This window comes from Triticum urartu, chromosome 4 (assembly GCF_003073215.2).
Source record: "Triticum urartu cultivar G1812 chromosome 4, Tu2.1, whole genome shotgun sequence".
Classification (NCBI taxonomy): Eukaryota; Viridiplantae; Streptophyta; class Magnoliopsida; order Poales; family Poaceae; genus Triticum; species Triticum urartu.
In genome coordinates, this window is record NC_053025.1 from 188,079,234 (window position 1) to 188,089,217 (window position 9,984).

Below are 9,984 nucleotides of genomic sequence, written 5' to 3' on the forward strand. Positions count from 1 at the left end.
AAGCATGATGGTTTCGATAGGGAACGTCCCACCTTTGGGGACGAAATGATATCCCTTTCCTCTTATTGCTTTCAAAAAATTTCTAGTGTCAACATAGAACAACAGGAGTGTTATGTCAATTTTTGTGATTTTTCGGGGTTCGTTTGGACTTTTTAATGCATTAACTTGGTTTTCTAGGCATTTTATGTGCACAATTCAAATTTGAACTACCAGCACATGCTCGAATGCACTAAAGTTGGTGGAAAAATCTAATATGTGTCCTCGGGTGAATTTCTAGGTCCCATGCAACAGATGGGAATGAAATTCAAACACCGGGGCACTGTTGATTGCCGGCAAAACATTGAGATGCCTGGTTTTTAAATTCTAGTAAATCCAAAACTCGTCTGAAATTGATGAAACTTGGCATGCTATCATGGAGCAACATGAACATGTCGTGGTGAAACAATTGTACCATTTGGGACAGGTTCGGGGATGCTGTGCGGTACACAGTACCGGACGGTGATATCTGCGATAAAGGTCACAACAGTCGGACCATTCAACTTCTTGATTGATTTTGCTTCAGTACACTTGGTGAATTTGTCCACAGCGGCAACCAGATGAGTCACGCCACCGCAAGTGTCTTGAATGGTCCCACCATGTCCAGCGCCCACACGGCAAACGGCCAAGTAAGGGGGATGGTATTGAGTGCAGAAGCCGGCAAATGTTTCGGTAGGGAACGTACGTCCCACCTTTAGGGACGAAACGATATCCATTGCCCCTTATTGCTTTCAAAAAATTTCTTGTGTCAGCATAGAACAACAAGAGTGTTGTGTCAATTTTTCGAATTTTTGGGGGTTCGTTTGGACATTTTTATGCATTAACTGAGTTTTCAATGCATTTATGTGCATAATTCAAATTTGAACTACGTGCATGCACATGCTCCAGCGCATATAAATTGGTTGAAAAATCATATATGTGTCCTTGGGTGCATGCTTAGGTCCCATGCAAGAAATGGGAATGAATTTTTCGGGGTTTGTTTGGCCTTTTTATACATTAACTGGGTTTTCTAGGCATTTTATGTGGATAATTAAAATTTGAACTACAAGCACATGCTCAAATGCACTAAAGTTGGTTGAAAAATCACATGTGTGTCCTTGGGTGAATTTATAGGTCCCATGCAAGAGATGGGAATGAAATTCAAACACCAGGGCACTGTTGATTGCCGGCGAAATGTTGAGATGCCTGGTTTTTAAATTTTAGTAAATCCAAAACTCGTCTGAAATTCATGAAACTTGGCATGCTATCATGGAGCGGCATCAACATGCCGTGGTAAAAAAATTGTCCCATTTGGGGTAGGTTCTGGTATATGCTTGTCACAACAATCATGATGGTTTTGATAGGGAACGTCCCACCTTGGGGGACGAAAGGATATCCATTCCCTATTATTGCTTTCAAAAAATTTCTAGTGTCAACATAGAACAATACGAGGGTTATATTATTTTTTGTGATTTTTTGGGGTTCGTTTGGAAATTTTTTATGCATTAATTGGGTTTTCTAGGCATTTTATGTGCATAATTCAAATTTGAACTACCTGCACATGCTCCAATGCACTAAAGTTGGTTGAAAAATCTAATATGTTTCCTTGGGTGAATTTCTAGGTCCCATTGAAGAGATGAGAATGAAATTCAAAACCAGGGCACTATTGATTGCCGGCAAAACATTGAGATGCCTGGTTTTTAAATTCTAGTAAATCCAAAAATCGTGTGAAATTCATGAAAGTTGGCATGCTCTCATGGAGCGGCGTCAACATGCCGTGGTAAAAAAATAGTCCCATTTGGGGCAGGTTCGGGTATATGCTTCTCACAAACTGAAGCTTCCCACAACAAGCATGATGGTTTCGGTAGGGAATGTGCCACCTTTGGGGGCGAAATGATATCCATTGCCTCTTATTGCTCTCAAAATTTTTATCGTGTCAACATAGCACAACAGGTGTGCTGTGTCAATTTTTGGGATGTTCCGGGGTTCATTTGGACATTTTTATGCATTAACTGAGTTTTCAATGCATTTATGTGCATAATTCAAATTTGACCTACGTACATGCACATGCTCCAGTGCATACAAATTGGTTGAAAAATCAAATCTGTGTCCTCAGGTTCATGCTTAGTTCCCATGCAAGAAATGGGAATGAATTTTTCGCTATTCGTTTTGCCTTTTTTTACATTAACTTGGTTTTCTAGGCATTTTATGTGCATAATTCAAATTGAAACTACAAGCACATGCTCCAATGAACTAAAGTTGGTTGAAAAATCACTTGTGTGTCCTTGGGTGAATTTCTAGGTCCCATGCAAGAGATGGGAATGAAATTCAAACACCAGGGCACTGTTGATTGTCGGTAAAATGTTGAGATGCCCGGTTTTTAAAGTCTAGTAAATCTAAAACTCGCCTGAAATTCATGAAACTTGGCATGCTACCATGGAGCGGCATCAACATGCCATGGTAAAAAAATTGTCCCATTTGGGGCAGGTTTGGGTATAAGCTTCTCACAAACTAGAGCTTCTCACAACAAGCATGATAGTTTAGATAGGGAACGTCCCACCTTTGGGGACGAAATGATATCCATTGCCTCTTATTGCTTTCAAAAAATTTCTATTGTCAACATAGAACAACATGAGTGTTATGTCAATTTTTGTGATTTTTCGGGGTTCGTTTGGACTTTTTATGCATTAATTGGGTTTTCTAGGCATTTTATGTGCATAATTCAAATTTGAACTACAAGCACATGCTCTAATGCACTAAAGTTGGTTGCAAATGTAATATGTGTCATTGGGTGAATTTCTAGGTGCCATGCAAGAGATGGGAATGAAATTCAAACACCAGGGCACTATTGATTGCCGCAAAAACATTGAGATGTCTGGTTTTCAAATTCTAGTATATCCAAAACTCCTATGAAATTCATGAAACTAGGCATGCTATCATGGAGCGGCATCAACACGCGGTAAAAAAATTGTCCCATTTGGGGCAGGTTCGGGTATAAGCTTCTCACAAACCATAGCTTCTCACAACAAGCATGATGGTTTCGATAGGGAACGTCCCACCTTTGGGGAAGAAACGATATCCATTGCCTCTTATTGCTTTCAAAAAATTTATAGTGTCAACATAGAACAACAGGAGTGTTATGTCAATTTTTGTGATTTTTCGGGGTTCGTTTGGACTTTTTATGCATTAACTGGGTTTTCTTGGCATTTATGTGCATAATTCAAATTTGAACTACAAGCACATGCTCCAATGCACTAAAGTTGGTTGAAAAATCTAATATGTGTCCTTGGGTGAATTTCTAGGTGCCATGCAAGAGATGGGAATGAAATTCAAACACCAAGGCACTGTTGATTGCCGGCAAAATATTGAGATGCCTGGTTTTTAAATTCTAGTAAATTCAAAACTCGTATGAAATTCATGAAACTTGCCATGCTATCATGGAGCGGCATCAACATGCCGTGGTAAAATAATTCTCCCATTTGGGGCAGGTTAGGGTATAAGCTTCTCGCAAACCAGAGCTTCTCACAACAAGCATGATGGTTTCGATAGGGAACGTCCCACCTTTGGGGACGAAATGATATCCCTTTCCTCTTATTGCTTTCAAAAAATTTCTAGTGTCAACATAGAACAACAGGAGTGTTATGTCAATTTTTGTGATTTTTCGGGGTTCGTTTGGACTTTTTAATGCATTAACTTGGTTTTCTAGGCATTTTATGTGCACAATTCAAATTTGAACTACCAGCACATGCTCGAATGCACTAAAGTTGGTGGAAAAATCTAATATGTGTCCTCGGGTGAATTTCTAGGTCCCATGCAACAGATGGGAATGAAATTCAAACACCGGGGCACTGTTGATTGCCGGAAAAACGTTGAGATGCCTGGTTTTTAAATTCTAGTAAATCCAAAACTCGTCTGAACTTGATGAAACTTGGCATGCTATCATGGAGCGACATGAACATGTCGTGGTGAAAAAATTGTACCATTTGGGATAGGTTCGGGGATGCTGTGCGGTACACCGTACCAGACGGTGATATCTGCGATAAAGGTCACAGCAGTCGGACCATTCAACTTCTTGATTGATTTTGCTTCAATACACTTGGTGAATTTGTTCACAGCGGAAACCAGATGAGTCATGCCACCGCATGCTGTCTTGAATGGGCCCACCATGTCCAGCGCCCACACGGCAAAAGGCCAAGTAAGGGGGGTGGTATTTAGTGCAGAAGCCAGAAAATGTTGCTTGGAGCTGAATTTGTGGCACCCCTTGCATTTCTTGACCAAATCCTTGGCGTCTTCTAGAGTATTCGGCCAAAAGAAGCTGTGGCGGAAGGTTTGGCGACAAGGGATCTAGAGGCCGCGTGGTGGCCGCACTCGCCTTGGCGGATGTCTCTAAGGATTGCTTTGCCCTTCTCTAGCTCCACGCAGCGCTGGAACACACCAGTGACGCTACGCCTAACAAGTTCTTTGTCTACTATCATGTATGCTACTACCCGGCGTTGCACCTACCGGGCCGAGATCTCGTTGACTGGTAGCTCACTGGTCACCAGGAAGTTAAGGATGGGCTGCGCCCGTGATGGTGCTTCAACTTTGTTTGCTGTTAACACAGCCACTGAAACTAGGGTGGTTGGGTTGGGAGGTGGCGGGGTGGAGTCGGCCGCCGCTTGTTGTGTCGTTGAAGTCCCCGGGCCGACTGCTGTAGCCCCAGGGCCGGGTTTTGATGTCCCCTGGCCGGATGTGACTGCCGCAGCCCCCGAGCCACCTGCCGAAGTCCCCGGCCAACTGCCGCAGTCCCCGGGCCGGGTGCGACTGCCGCAGTCCCTGAGCCGCCGGCGGAAGTCCCCAGGCCGACTGATGCAGCCCCCGCCGGCCGGTACGAAGATAGACTCTGATTCCGACGAAGGCTTGGTAACGGCTTGAGGAGGCATTGAAGGGAGACGTTGACTAGTATAGCTTGCTGGGTGGAGCCAATCCGTGCCAGGGCATCTGCTTGCTCGTTGTCGGCCCGTGGGACATGAAGGAACTCGCACCCGTCAAAATATTCGCTGATTTTCTGGACGAGGAAGCGGTAGCTCGCCATGTTTGCATCCTCGGCATCCTAGTCGCTAGACGACTGTTGGACCACCAAGTCTGAGTCGCCGTATTACAGGATATGGCGGATGCCGATCTATTTGGCCAGCCGGAGTCCGTGTACTAGCGCCTCATATTCGGCCACGTTGTTGGAGGCGGCAAAGTGGATTTGTAGTGTGTATCTGAGATTGTCGCCTTTCGGAGTGGTTAGGACGATGCCAGCTCCCAAGCCGGTGCGCATCTTTGAGGCATCAAAGTGCATCCGCCAACGAGTGGAGTCCGGAGCTAGCGGCAGGTACTGGGTTTCCGCCCATTCGACGAGGAAATCGGCTAGTGCTTGGGACTTGATGGCGGTGCATGGCTGGTAGAAGATGGTGTAGGGGTCCAGCTCAATGGCGCAGCCACCCGGCCCGATGCATCTCTACTGCCTATGATCTCAGCAAGCGCGCGGTGCAGACAACCGTGATGGGGTGCTCTTAAAAGTATGGCTTGAGCTTCTTGGTGGCAAAGTGCACACCATAGCACATCTTCTAGTAGTGGGGGTAGTTTTGCTTTCAGGCCGACAACACCTCGCTCAAATAGTACACAGGCCTCTAGACCGGCTGTGCTCTGCCGTCCTCTGGGCGCGCTAACACAATGACAGTGCTGACCACTCAGCTGGTGGCAGCGATGTAGAGGAGCATGGGTTTCTTAGCAGCCAGAGCCGCCAGATTAGGCGGCATAGTCAGCATTTTCTTCAGCTGGAAAAAGGCTTCGTCGGCCTTGTCGTTCCACTCGAAGTAAGTACTCTTCTCATTAACTGGAACATGGGAAGTGCCTTCTCTCCCATCTGACTGATGAAGCGGCTGATGGACGCGAAGCAGCTGGTGAACTTCTGGATGTCTCGTAGTCGGGTGGGTCTCTCCATCCTCTCGATGGCCATGATCTTGACAGGGTTGCACTTAATGTCGCGCTCTGAGACAAGGAAACCAAGGAGCTGGACGGCCTGTACTCCGAAGATGCACTTCGTCGGGTTGAGCTTGATTTGAAAACGGCGCAGATTATCAAAAGTTTCATTGAGATCTTCCAGGAGGGCGCCACGTTTCTCCGTCTTCACCACAATATCGTCTACGTAGACGTGGGCATTTTTGCCGAGTTGCTTGAGGAGGCACTTCTGGATGCAACACTGAAAAGTGGCACCGGCATTTCTCAGGCCGAATGTCATGATCAGGTATCAGAAGGCTCCAAATGGTGTGGTGAAGGCGGTCTTCAGCCGATCGGCTAAGTTCAGCTTGATCTAATGGTAGGCGGAGTAGGCATCAAGGAAAGGCAGCAGCTCGCATCCGGCTATGGAGTCTGTCACTTGATCAATCCGGGGCAGAGCAAATGGATCTTTGGGGCAGGCTTTGTTGAGGCTGGTATAGTCAATACACATGCAGAACTTGTTGTTCTTCTTCAGTACAACGACTGGGTTGGCAAGCCATTCTGTAAAGAACACTTCCATAATTAAGCCGGCTGCTAGGAGTCGGGCTATCTCTTCACCAACAATTCTTCTTTTTTATTTTGATAGACGACGGAGGGGCCGCTTGACTGGTTTTGCATCTAATCTGACATATAGCTTGTGCTCGGCGAAATCTGTCGGAACACTCGGCATGTCTTTGTGAGACCATGCAAAGATGTCCTAATTTTCACAGAGGAAATCGATGAGCTTGATTTCCTATTTGCTATTGAGGTTGGTCTCCATGATAGCGTGCCTCTCCGGGTGGCCGGGGTCCATGGGAATCTTCTTTGTTTCTTTGGCCGACTGGAAAGAACCCGATGCTTCCGACTCCCTGAGGTCCGATGACAGATCCGACTGCTTGCTGGCCATTGCCACAACCCGGTTAAGGAGCTTCATCTCGGCAGCAATCACAGGCGGCTGACTTCTTGTAGTCATCGGCTATGGTGATAATGCCCTTGGTTCCCGACATATTCATCTTGAGGTAGGCATAGTGCAGCACCACCATGAATTTGGCTAGAGCCGGTCGGCCTAGGAGCGCATGGTAAGGGCTCTCCAGGTCAACTACCTCAAACCAAACTGGCTCTCCGCGGAAGTGATCTTTGTCACCAAATATGACATCTATCTTGATCTTGCCGATTGGTGAGCAGGAAAGGCCAGGTACAAAGCCATGGAAAACAGTCCGACTGGGCTGGAGCTATCTTTCTTTGATGTGTAGTTTCTCAATGGTGTCATGGTAGAGGATGTTGATGCTGCTACCACCATCTATCAGTACTCGGGAGAAGCGAGCAGCTCGCCTATCTGTTGAAAAGGTGGCAGCCGACAGCAAGGCATAGGAACCCGGAGAAGGCATCACCTCCGGTTTGTCAGCTCGGCTCCAGCTGATGGGCTTCTCGGACCAGTGCATGAATTCTAGGGCTTCTGAAGTGAAAGCGTTCACCTCATGATGTTGTTGATGCCGACATAGGCTCCCTATTCCTCAGGGAATTCGTCTTCGATGGCGGCGACTGGACGGGCCGACTGTTGCTGAGGAGGCGGTGCCGGCTAGCCAGCAAGCGAAGGAGGCAGTAGTCCTTCACCCTTGGAGATTCGGATGAGCTAGTGGCACTTCCGGATGGTGTGGTTGGACGGCATCGCGCCGCTGTGGAACTTGCAAGGAGCATCGAGGGTTTGCTCATAGGAGAAGGAGGGCAGCTAAGTTGGTTTGCCGCCCTTCTGACGTTTGGGGCCAGGCTGACCCTCTGGTTGTTGATCATCAACTATTGCCACTTGCTGGCCTTGCGCTTGTTGTCGTTCTACTGTTGTCGCCGACTGTAATCACCAGCCGGCGTCTGAGGAGCTGGAGGGAGCACTTTCCCAGACGCGTCCACTCGGAGCTCTGACTTGACGGAGGGGTCCGCGGTAGAGTACTTGTCTGCTATAATCAGCACTTCGTCGAGTGTAGCTGGCTCATCGCAGAGGAGTCGATGCTTCAGTAGGATGCCCTCTTGGCATCCGACAGTGAAGTATTCTATGGCTTGCACCTCGTGCACCCCTTCGCAGGAGTTGCGCAATTCGGCCCACCGCGTCAAGTAGTCACGAGTGGACTCGGCGAGGCCTTGTAGGCACAGGGAGAGCTGGTGAGGCTTGGGTAGTCGCTTGTAGGTGCTGGTGAAGTTGCGGATGAAGACTTCAGTGAAGTCCACCCAGCTGTTGACACTGTAGGGCTTGAGACTATTCAACCATGTCCGGGGCGTGCCTTGGAGCATGAGGGGAACATACTTCATGGCAACACGCATGTTGCCATTGGCTATGCTAACGGTGGTGGAGTAGTCAACCAGCCAAACTTCCGGCTTCACGGAACCGTTGTACTTGGGAGTGTCTCGAGGGAGCTAGAACTCTTTGGGGAAGGGTTCGTCGCGAATGCGGGGGCCGAAACAAGGCAGGCCGACTGCATCTTCCTCTTCAAGCGCCAGGGATCGAGCCAAGCGGGGAGACGCGCCTCTCCCTACGGTGGGGAGGCGGTCGATCACCCCGCTGATCGACTGCATGAGGGCGGACTTCTTGGTCACGCTCGATGGTGACGCGCGTACGGCTGCGGCTAGCAGCCGGCTCTGTGTCTCTTCGGTCGTGGGCGCAGCCTGTCGGTGTCTGGGAGGTCGCGCCATGTTCTCGGACAGGGGGGACGTTCTCGTCTTGCATGCCGGGTTGCACCATGCGGCGGCCGGCTTCTTGCTATGTGGTAGCCGCGTCGAGGAGCTGCTGGACGCACTCCGTCATGCAGCGTCGCTCGTCACCCTCGAGCTGATCCAATTCGTCTTTTACCGCCTGGGCAGCAGGCAGATTCTCTAAAGGCATGGCGTAGATGGGGCAGTCAACCCCCAACATGCTGGCGACCGCCGCACCCCACTGCCGAATGGTGCCCATCCAGCTGGGCTCGCCAGTAGCCGGCGTGCCGCATACAACGCGGTCGATCTCACGGTGGTAGGCCTCAGTGAGGTGTCTCATGGCGGCCAACTTTTTGGCGCTCTCGACGAGTGTGACACGGCAGGCCTCCAGCGTCTCACCGTTAGCGTCTGTTGCAATGGGCACAGACAGGTCCCGCATCGCCGCCTGCAGCGGGTCCTAGCCGGCCCCACCAGAAGCTCCATCATGACTAATGACCATCACCTCTGTGATGGTGCTGGCGCTGGCGTCGCTGATCGTAGGTGGGAGCCGGTCGTCGAAGATCACCATGTTGACAGGGAAGGAATCGGGGGATGCTATGTCGAAGTCAACAAGCATTGGGTCGGTGGAGCCGACAGACTCTTTGTCAAAGGTAGGCTCGTTGGTGATGTCGATCTTGCGAAGGAAGTCTACAAGGCAGCTTTCGGAGCGGGCTGCTCCCTCGTCGGGTGCAGGCTCATCGGAGAGATGAATCTGACCAGCGAGGTCAGCAAGAGTGCTCGCGATGTAGTTGGCTTCCGCGCCACGCAGTGTGTTGACGTAGACGCCAGCCGGCATGCCGGGCTGACAGCGTTCGCTGGGAAGGAAGAGGGTTGCCATCCAGAACGTGTTTCCGAACGATGGTGCACCAGGCCCCATGGTGGGCGCCAAATGTCGGGGTTGTGGGGCGACATATGCCAAGGGGTGGCTTATCATGGAGAGGGCCAAGAGTACGTTGCCGGGCCCTAGAAGCAGGAGTGAGCGAGAACGCCTAAGCCGATGAATCTTACCCAGGTTCGGGGCTCTCCTAGGAGGTATCACCCCTAGTCTTGCTCTGCGGGGTCCCCGCATGATCACTATCTCAACAAGGTTGCTCCTTGAGCTGTTTGGGTAGAGGAGGAAGATGAGCAAGGCTAGCCTCTCTTCCCCTCTCTATATGCGTGTGTGTATCTACTAAGGTTCGTAACCCTTTGCATGGGTGCCCTATGGGATTTATATAGTCCTACCCCCCAGGGGTACATAGG